The sequence below is a fragment of the Physella acuta genome, unplaced genomic scaffold (genome assembly GCF_028476545.2).
Source record: "Physella acuta isolate Inbredline_101_S28 unplaced genomic scaffold, ASM2847654v3 ptg000078l, whole genome shotgun sequence".
NCBI classification, from domain to species: Eukaryota; Metazoa; Mollusca; class Gastropoda; family Physidae; genus Physella; species Physella acuta.
The window spans coordinates 113,426-124,296 of NW_026731598.1; positions in this window are offsets into that span (position 1 = coordinate 113,426).

The following is a 10,871-nucleotide window of genomic DNA, read 5'->3' on the forward strand; positions in this document are numbered from 1 at the left end:
TGGAAAGATGGCCGCGGTTTTTATCTACTAATATTTATCTCAAACACCTTGTTTAAAGTTAGTTTCATGATATTTTAAATTGTTTTGGTCACTGATTGTTATTTTAAATCAATTATCTCTTATATTTTGTAAAATTTGACTTAAATATACTTATCTAAACAAATAAAATCATCAGTTACCTCTACCGCACATTACTGCTGAAGCCGAATTGATTAAGCTAAAAGGATAGATTACCATTTGGACTACCTAATGGAGACAAGCGAGTTGACGAGATTCCTTCCATAGTGTTGTTGACATGGAATAAAAACGTGCTTTTTAGATTTAGACCGTAAAAAAAAATAAAAAATAAAAACTTAAGCCTAAAATTAATTTAGAAATTTTATATTTTTAGAATAAATGCTATTAAAGTTGCAAATCCAGAGAACTTGAAAATAATTTGTTGAGTTTAAGGCTACATCTCTATTTATTTTCATCAAGCCTAAGTTATAACCGGATGTTTCACTTTCGTAAGACAAATATTGATTGGCTGTACAGTAACTTAGTGATCGATAACTATTTGTTTACAAAACTTTGCAGATCCAGTTTTTAAATAACAATGCAAATTTAAAACCCCATGACCTAGTTTTCTATTTTTAGCTTACAATGTGTACAATAAAATTTATGTCGGCCTATCCAATAGCAGGATGCCATTGTTTATGTCGCCATTACACGTGAAAACCAAATTGTTTTTGCTTTTTTTTTTAAATTTTTATTTAGTTACCGAAAATATTAAAAACATCAAATACGTCCAATCTTTAGTAAAGTCCGAAAAAAACCAGACAGACAGGATTTTATAACCATATTAATTGTAACTACGCCGTGCAAGATTTTTAAATTAATTTATACACCTCTCAATTACCTTTGAGACTTTTCTCGCTTGTGTCCATTGAAATGGTACTTAGTACTTACATTATATGTATTTTAGGAACCAGAAATCAATGGACACCAGCGAGAAAAGTCTCAAAGGTATTTGAGTGGTGCATAAATTAATTTAAAAATCAGGCACGGCGTAGTTAGAATTAATATGGTTATAAAATCCTATCTGTATGGTTTTTTTCGGACTTTACTAAAGATTGGGTGTATTTGATGTTTTTAAAAAGTTTCGGTAACTAAATAAAAATTTAAAAAAAAAGCAAAAACAATTTGGTTTTCACGTGTAATGGCGACATAAACAATGGCCGCCATAAATTTTATTGTACACATTGTAAGCTAAAAATAGAAATAAACCGGTAGTGATCTCCCCTAAACTTTCTCGAATATTCTTATATAAAACAACAGGGGATGGTAACTGGGGATATAGTTATGATCTTTAATCCATTTTAAATACTGAAACTTTTAAAAATAGAATAGAATCTCAGTAAAAAACAATTGCGCACCAAGCGAACGCCTAATAAAGGTGTGTATAATAGTGCGCAATAGTATTAGTACTTTATAAATTTACATTAGTTTTTTGAGAAATCGGAAGTAGCGTAAAGTACTACTTCCGGTCAACGGAAATTACTCAAAATTTAACAGAAGGTAGAGAATTAGATCTTTTACTTACATGTGAAATTTCATTTATCTGTCTGAAATAGTACTCAAGTTATAGGCTTTTGAAAAATTCAAAGTAGAAAAAGTACCACTTCCGGTTATCCGAAATCGCTCAAAAGTTGATACGGATCTACGATTTTGATATAATACTTGTATATGAAATTTCATCAACCTAGCTGTAACGGTACTCAAGTTATCGTGTTTACACACGGACACACACACACACACACACACACACACGGACACACAGACATACGGACAAGATTGCAAAATTATGTTTTTCCGTATCAGTGAGATGTAAAACGTCGAGATTTGCAAAAATCTCGATTTTTTTTTTTTTTGCACGATTACAAGACTTTCTCTATACTTCGTATATACGAGAAAGTAAAAATAGGTCATGGTGTTTAAATTTGCATAGTTATTTAAAAACTTGATCTGCAAAGTTTTGTAAACAAAATAACTATAAAGTGGGGCTGTAAGAAATCGATCACGGAGTTCCTTTACAGCCAATCACTGTTTGTCTTACGAGAGTGAAACATCGGGTTATAACTTAGGCTTGATGAAAATAAATAGAAATGTAGCCTTAAACTCAACAAATTATTTTCAAGTTCTCTGGATCTGCAACTTGTATAGCATTGATTCTAAAAATATTACATTTTTGAATTAATTTTAGGCTTAAGTTTTTAATAAAATTTTATCTTTTATTAGTTTTATGGTCCTAAATCTAAATAAACCGGGAGTGATCTCCCCTAAACTTTCTCGAATATTCTTATATAAAATAACAGGGGATGGGAACTCGGGCTATAGACATGATTTTTAATCCATTTTAAATACTTAAAGTTTTAAAAATAGAATAAAATCTCGTAGACAAATTAATTGCACACCAAGTGAACGCGAAATAAAAAAGCGCATAATAGTGCGCAATATTATTATTACTTTTAAAATTTACATTAGTTTTTTGAGAAATCGGAAGTAGCGTAAAGTACTACTTCCGGTCAACGGAAATGACTCAAAATTTAATAGAAGGTAGAGAATTAGATCTTTTACTTACGTATGAAATTTCATTTATCTATCTGAAATAGTACTCAAGTTATAGGCTTTTGAAAAATTCAAAGTAGGAAAAGTACCACTTCCGGTTATCGGAAATCGCTCAAAAGTTGATACGGATCTACGATTTTGATTAAATACTTATATATGAAATTTCATCAACCTAGCTGTAACGGTACTCAAGTTATCGTGTTTACACACGGACACACACACACACACACACACAGAGACACACAGACATACGGACAAGATTGCAAAATTATGTTTTTCCGTATCAGTGAGATGCAAAACGTCGAGATTTGCAAAATCTCGATTATTTTTTTTGCACGATTACAAGACTTTCTCTATACTTCGTATATACGAGAAAGTAAAAAGCACATTTTTATTCCATGTCAACAACATTACGGAAGGAATCTCGTCAACTCGCTGGTGTCCATTAAAGTACAACTTCCGGTTATCGTAGGTCAATCAAAAATATTTTTTAAAGTGATCCATTTATAAAATCTTATAATTATACTGGCTGCATACCCGTGCTCCGCCACGGTAAATCTTTTTTTAAATGTACCAACTTGGAAAAAGAACAAAACTAAACTCAACACAAACACAACACAAAAGAAAACGCAAAGACAAAAACAACACAAATACAAAAGAAAACACATACACAAAAGCTGCATACCCGTGCTCCGCCACGGCAAATCTTTTTTAAATGTACCAACTTGGGAACAGAACAAAACACAACATAAACACAACACAAACAAAACACAACACAAACACAACAGAAACACAACACAACATCTGCAAGATAGAATAATAATTAGTAAACAGTACGTTCAGTGTATAAAATAAATAGAAGGCAGTATTTAAAATATCCGTGTTTTACCCACCATATAGCACTTTATCAATTCATACTTTTTTTTCAGTCCTTTACATTTAAAAAAATTCACAATAGAGTTTCGTGACTTAAACCATTGCGCACCTAATGCACGTGATGACACGTGTATAATGTTGCGGAAAAGTAGGTTAACTATTATCATTAGTAAGCAGTACGTTCAGATAATAAAATAAATAAAAGATAGCCTTTTATCAATCCATGCTAATTATAATATTCCAACAATAATGTCCTCTTACACGTCTACAGAATGTGCATTCTGCTAATTATATTATTCCAACAATAATTCCCTCTTGGAGATTTTTGCATTCACATTTTTAGCGCAATTTCCATTCTGGAGAATTGCGTTTATTAACCCGTCATTTCTGGATGTATGAATGAATGAATGAATGGATGAATGGATGGATGGATGGATGGATGGGTGGATGGATGGGTGGGTGGGTGGGTGGGTGGGTGGGTGGATGGATGGATGGATGGATGGATGGATGGATGGATGGATGGATGGATGGATGGATGGATGGATGGATGGATGGATGGATGGATGTGTGTCCGCAGCTTTAAGTCGTAACTCCTCCTCAACGAAGCAATATCGAGGACTAGTTCCAAAAGCAATTATGTTAAACAAGTTACGATGATGAACATAGGCCATAAAAATTCCGGGTTTCTTTCGTGGATTTCCCGGAAAAGCCAAAAAACCTCGAAGAAATGCAGTTTTTTGCCCATATCTCGGCAACCAGACCACTTAGCGACTTGAAACATGTACCAATCGATTCCTGCCATAATTTAGAGCAATTTTGCCGAGGAAAGTTTTAAAAAATATACTTTCGTTCGGTCACAAAAAAATTTTTGAATTAATTAAAATTTGGACCGAATTAGTAGGCATTTTTATCCAACCACACCACACGCGTCATCACGTTCAATAGCTGCGCCATCACGTTCAATGGCTGCGTCATCACGTTCAGTAGCTAGCCGTGCAATGGTTTTTAGTCATGTAACTCTATTGTAAATAAAACATGTAAAATACTGAAAAAAAAATTAATAAAAAACGTTTTAATAACTAACCATTGGTTTTACTAACCCTGCTCTTGATTTACGCTACGACAGAGCTATTTTTAGATAACATAAGGAAATTGCGCTAAAATTGTCACTAGACTTTTTAATTACTTGTTTTTTAATTAGCGTGAGTTGAATTTATTTTTAAATTACCTCCCTTGGCAAAATTACAAAATAGCCAGGAATCTAAACAAAAATGATATTTGACATTGATCCGTTTGATATGTTTTAGAAATGTGCGTGTATTTAATATTTTCTTTACGTTATGCGAAAGAGTAAAAACAGTGGCAACTATAAAATAAATTTAAGTCGTAATATAAACAAACACTGCGATGCAAGTAAAAAGCACGACACGTGGTGTATTTACTTTTATGGTTCCATAATCTATAGCGATGACGGAAGGAATGAAGGACTGACACACTACCAGCAGCGTTATAATGGGTTATATTATAGATATGAAATTTCTTCTTAAATGAAACAGTTTACATAAAAAATACAGTTAAATACCGCTTACTGTTACCGGAAATCGTTCAAAATTTGGAAAAAAAAATGCGCGAACACTGTTATATATTTGTGTGTGAAATGAAAAACAAAAAGTAAAGAAATGCTAATGAAAATACGTTGGTATTCCAAGATAGGACACACAAAAAAGTCAAATTATGGGGAATTTGCAAAATAATTTATACACGTTAGCCTTTGTACTAGATGGCTCAATCCATGCTAATTATTATATTCTAACAATAATGTCCTCTCACACGCCCGCAGAATTTGCATTCACATTTTTTTTATTAGCGTGAGTTGAATTTCTTTTTAAATTATATCACCTGGCAAAATTATACAAGATTTTAATTAATTTTTTTTACCCTACTGCTATCTATTTTTTTCTAAGCGAAAGTATTATTTGACATTGATCTGTTTCGTTTAATACCTTTTGGCAATGTGCGTTTATTTAATATTTTATTTACGTTATGCAAAAGAAAAAAAAAGATGACAACTATACACAATTTTTTAGTCGTTATATAAATAAATTCTATCCATTTATGTATAATAAGTCACTGCGATGCAAGTAAAATCATATATCATACGCCGCTATTTAGTTGTTATTTTTTCTACTTTTCAGTTATTCATAATTTGTGAATTCGACACTACCAACGCTGCCACTGAAAATATTTCTTTAAAACACTATAAGTAGCTCGTTAAGGACGATAACCCCCCTACTCCCCCCCCCTTCTCCGTTAAAGTAAACTCCACTTAGTTACCCCCCCCCCCCCCCCCTACGTTTAAAATCGTTTCAAACTAAATTATCTGCCCCTAATAGTCGTCACTAAACCCGGCTCTATTTGTAAACATTTAGAGTGAACCACAGCACACCAGACCATGTAGGGGTGGGGGTGGTAGGGAGCGCGTTTACAGCTTGTTTTCTAAGAGAATTATATATATATATATATATATATATATATATATATATATATATATATATATATATATATATATATATATATATATATATATATATATATACAGAGGATAGATTCGAGATCTAGAATCTAGATAACTATTAAAGTTTTAATTTAATTGCACTTCGAATACATTATTTATTAATAAGGAAACTCAAGGAACTACAACATTATAGAAATCGCAATACTGAAACATAATTAAAAGCACAAAAAACTATGAAATGCGCACGCTGTTTTGAAGTTAAAATCCTGGGCACTAATCAGTGTAGTGTGTAGCCACCAAGTGTTGTGAGTGGATTTACACGACTAAACCTTTCAGAGTTTGCTTATAACTCCAAATTAAAATGCTGCAGCGAGGGGAGTAAAAACACCAAAATATTTTTAATGAGGTGGTCAATAGTACGCATTTAAAAATGAGGGGCCGAAGGGTGGGGTAATTTAAATAACGAAGTTTTCTAGTGTCATAATACATCAGCGTTGCAAAAATGAATTGAGTCATTGAAGTGTAAACAATGCCTGCGCTTGGATCATATTCATCGGGGCACGGGTTTAACTACACTACCGAATGAAAGCGCTGCGTACGGCCCCTGGCACCTTAAATCTAACGTATGAGCATTGGTGATCAAGGGATAGTCCTGGGCGCCAAATCGCACCCAACTAGAGGGTCGGCGGTCGCGCCTGATTCAGTTTAGCAAACAAATATAACGCCCCATCTTATCCATAGTCTATCGCAGAGGCATAGCGAGGGGAGGGGCTGGGGGTGCGGACAGCACCGGGTGACACCATTTAGTGGGGGGGGGTGACACCAAATCGAAAAATAGCAAATTATATACAGAAAAATGATTATTTCACTTAATTAAATGATTAATTAGAGTGGATTAAATAGTCTTTTAAGAGCAAAGTGGACGAATCCCGACACGGGTGGAGTGGGGGGGGGGGGGGCGAGGGTACACCACGTCGTAAACCTGCTAATGATAAAGAAAACATGCAACATCCAGCTGTATTTATAACCGAATATAGATACAAGTCTTTAGTATTATCTGAGCATAGTTTAAAGCAATCACCGTGGGAGTGACGGGGAAGGGGGGTGAGTTACATCAATTCAACGTTGCAATATATATGCATGAGGAAAAATGTAATAACCTGTATGTTAATGTAAAAAATTATATATATATATATATATATATATATATATATATATATATATATATATATATATATATATATATATATATATATATATATATATATATATATATTCTTACGGGGGGGGAGAGTGACACCATTAGGTGCCGCACCGGGTGACACCCGACCTCTCTACGCCACGATTGTAGGGAAAAAAGTCACAGGAAAAAAAGTCACAGGAAAAAAGTCACAGGTAAAAAGTCACAAATATATATTTGCATGATATTTGTTAATACTTTTGTGTATTAAATATTTAGAGAGTGCAAATTAACTTAGGATTAATTAAATGCAATGTAATGTGTGTAGGCTGTATACGAATAGTAATTATTATAATTCATTTAAAAATATTTAGTATGAAGTATGTAGATTATAATTATGTTAAACTTAAGATTAGTAGCATTTAATATAATGCTCCAAAGTCCACTATTTTCATCGTGTTTTTTTTTAAATACCAACATTAAATTACCGTGAAATGGTAAGTTCATCTGACTTGCTACCCTCAACTCATGGCAACAATAGTTATGTTTAGTTCAACCATCTTTACTGCCCACATTTATCACGCTCATTACACAACAAAACTTAGGATCAAAACAGAAAGCCGACAAGGTTCAAAGGCTGACATTGACGCAAAACGTCAACAACACAAAATATGTTCGGACAATGCCTACTGAGGAGATGCCGACCAGAGAATATCCTACGGCAAAATTTGCCTAATTTCTTTTATAATTAACTTTTCTACCGTGTATTTAACTAAATGCGTAACACAAGTTGAGATTGTTGTGTAAATTATCTTAGAGTATTTTCACTTACAATTGTTATAAACCATCATGCTTTTAACTTCTATAAATAATGTATTCTATTAAAAAATACAACCCACAACAATTAACATACAAAATTTGACAATTCTTAACAAATAAATCAAAATATTTCTAAAAACATTTGTGTGACTTTTTTCTGTGACTTTATTTCTGTGACTTTTTTCCGATAAAATTTTTCCACTGTGACTTTTTTCTGTGACTTTTTTTCCTAGCAAAAACTGTGACTTTTTTCTGTGTTTTTTTTTCTGTTTTTTTTTTCCTGTGACTTTTTTTCCGTTCACCTACGCAACTGGTCTATCGCACAGTTTAAAACAAAAGTATGTGTCATAGCGTTCACGGAAAAAAAGCCCCGGGCCCAAAATCGTACTCTGCCGGGGCGCCGCCCATGCGGAATTGAAAATTTTCCCCGCAGAAGGCTCCCACTTATTCTCAACAACTTTCCAAAGTTTCGTGGCGATCTGATGAAAGGTGTAGTTATGCATAAAAGACAAACAGCCAGACAGACCGATATTGCTTTATAGACAGAGACAGACAGACCCCCCCCCCCCGGCGAAATGGAGAAAATAGTCTGGATGTTCTGTCTTATTCTTATGTCGAAAAAAAAATTAATTCTGAAACAGTTAAGGAATACGCGGGGCCTAAGGCCAACCATCCGCGCGGCGCCTGGTTTTTTCCACTATATAGCATGTATTATATATATATATATATATATATATATATATATATATATATATATATATATATATATATATATACATACATACATACATATACATATACATATATATATATATATATATATATATATATATATATATATATATATATATATATATATATATATATATATATATATATATGTGTATGTGTATATATATATATATATATATATATATATATATATATATATATATATATATATATATATATATATATATATATATACAAACGCAAAATACGAACATAGGATACTCATTGTTGGCCTCTTCGGGTTTTGAAAAAAAAGTTTTTTTTTTCAATGAAAACAAATTACATCAACTTGTCATGTGTGTAAGCGCATTAGTCTATTTGGAAAATCAGTTTTATTTTATTTTTGCTATAAGACCTATTCAACGTCGGTCAAAAGTATATAAACCGTGAAAGCTTTGTATAAGTAATGGTGTGTCGTGTTATGTTTATTTTTATTTTTTTCGTATTTATATAATTAATTTTAAATACATTTCCTTTTTATACAATGTCATTCTTTAGTAAGTACTTTATAAAAAATAATAATAAGAAGTAATTGTTTTTTAATTTGATTAGTACACATCTATTAAAAGGATCGTATGAGCACCCCCATTGACAATTTAAAGAAGGGAAATAAGTCATGAAAGTGGTTTGAACGTTTGGTTGTCTTTGATACGTTTTATTATAGGAGAAAGAGGACTCGGCTTTCACAGTGCTTTAAAAACAAGGGGGGGAAATAATATACAAGAGCGTGGGGTGGTGTCTATAGAATTAAGATAATCCAACCGCAGCTACGGGGATCTTTTTTTACAAAACAACCATCAAGTCAAAAATGCAAGAAAATTTTTAAAAAATTAAATATAAAAAATTATTATGGTCGGCGGTGGGCCACTAAATGACGTGCCCCCCCCCCCCCCCCCCCCCGCATTGCGGGGTCTGGCGGCACTGTAGTTCCGCCCCTGTATATATATATATATATATATATATATATATATATATATATATATATATATATATATATATATATAATATACATGCACACATAATTACACACAGTAACACGTCACACAATCCAAATGAAATACACAACACCGGACGTGCATCTGTGGGTGACTGTGCGATACTTTTGGGTAGGGAGCGAGACAGAAAATGTTACAGACAGAAGATGTGAATAGAGAAGATTAAACCATTGGAGGCAGAAAGGCCGAGAGATATAGAATGGGTTGAACGCAGAGACGTGTTAGTAGATTAAGATACGAAGTGATATAGTTTGTGGACCTGTGAAAGTGGAGGTCTGTTGAGATTCACCTGATTATCTGAACTGTGGTAATTCATGAAGAAATATAGTGTGGTAGTATTGAACCTGTAGACAGACAGACAGACAGACAGATGAAAATAACGAGTAGGGACTGGAAGCTGAACGAATGGTATGATAGGGGCACGAGCTTGACCAGAGAGGTGAGATGGACGCATAGGAAGACGAGATTAAACGCTTATATGCGGCACCTATTGTGGCTGTGAAGAAAAAGTCAGGGGACTGCCGAAACCTGAATACTATCACATGAAAAAGTCAGAGGACTACAGAAAACTGAGTACTATCACAAGAAAAGTCAGAGGACTACAGAAAACTAAATACTATCACAAGAAAAAGTCAGAGGACTACAGAAAACTGAATACTATCACAAGAAAAAGTCAGAGGACTACAGAAAACTGAGTACTATCACAAGAAAAGTCAGAGGACTACAGAAAACTGAATACTATCACAAGAAAAAGTCAGAGGACTACAGAAAACTAAATACTATCACAAGAAAAAGTCAGACGACTACAGAAAACTGAATACTATCACAAGAAAAAGTCAGAGGACTACAGAAAACTGAATACTATCACAAGAAAAAGTCAGAGGACTACAGAAAACTAAATACTATCACAAGAAAAAGTCAGAGGACTACAGAAAACTGAATACTATCACAAGAAAAAGTCAGAGGACTACAGAAAACTGAGTACTATCACAAGAAAAAATGCATTCTTCTTGCCGCTCGTCGATGATTGATGAATGCGTTGATGCAAATTTTTTTCTCCACAAAAGATATAGCTAGCGGCTACCACCAAGTGGCCATGCTCCCCGAC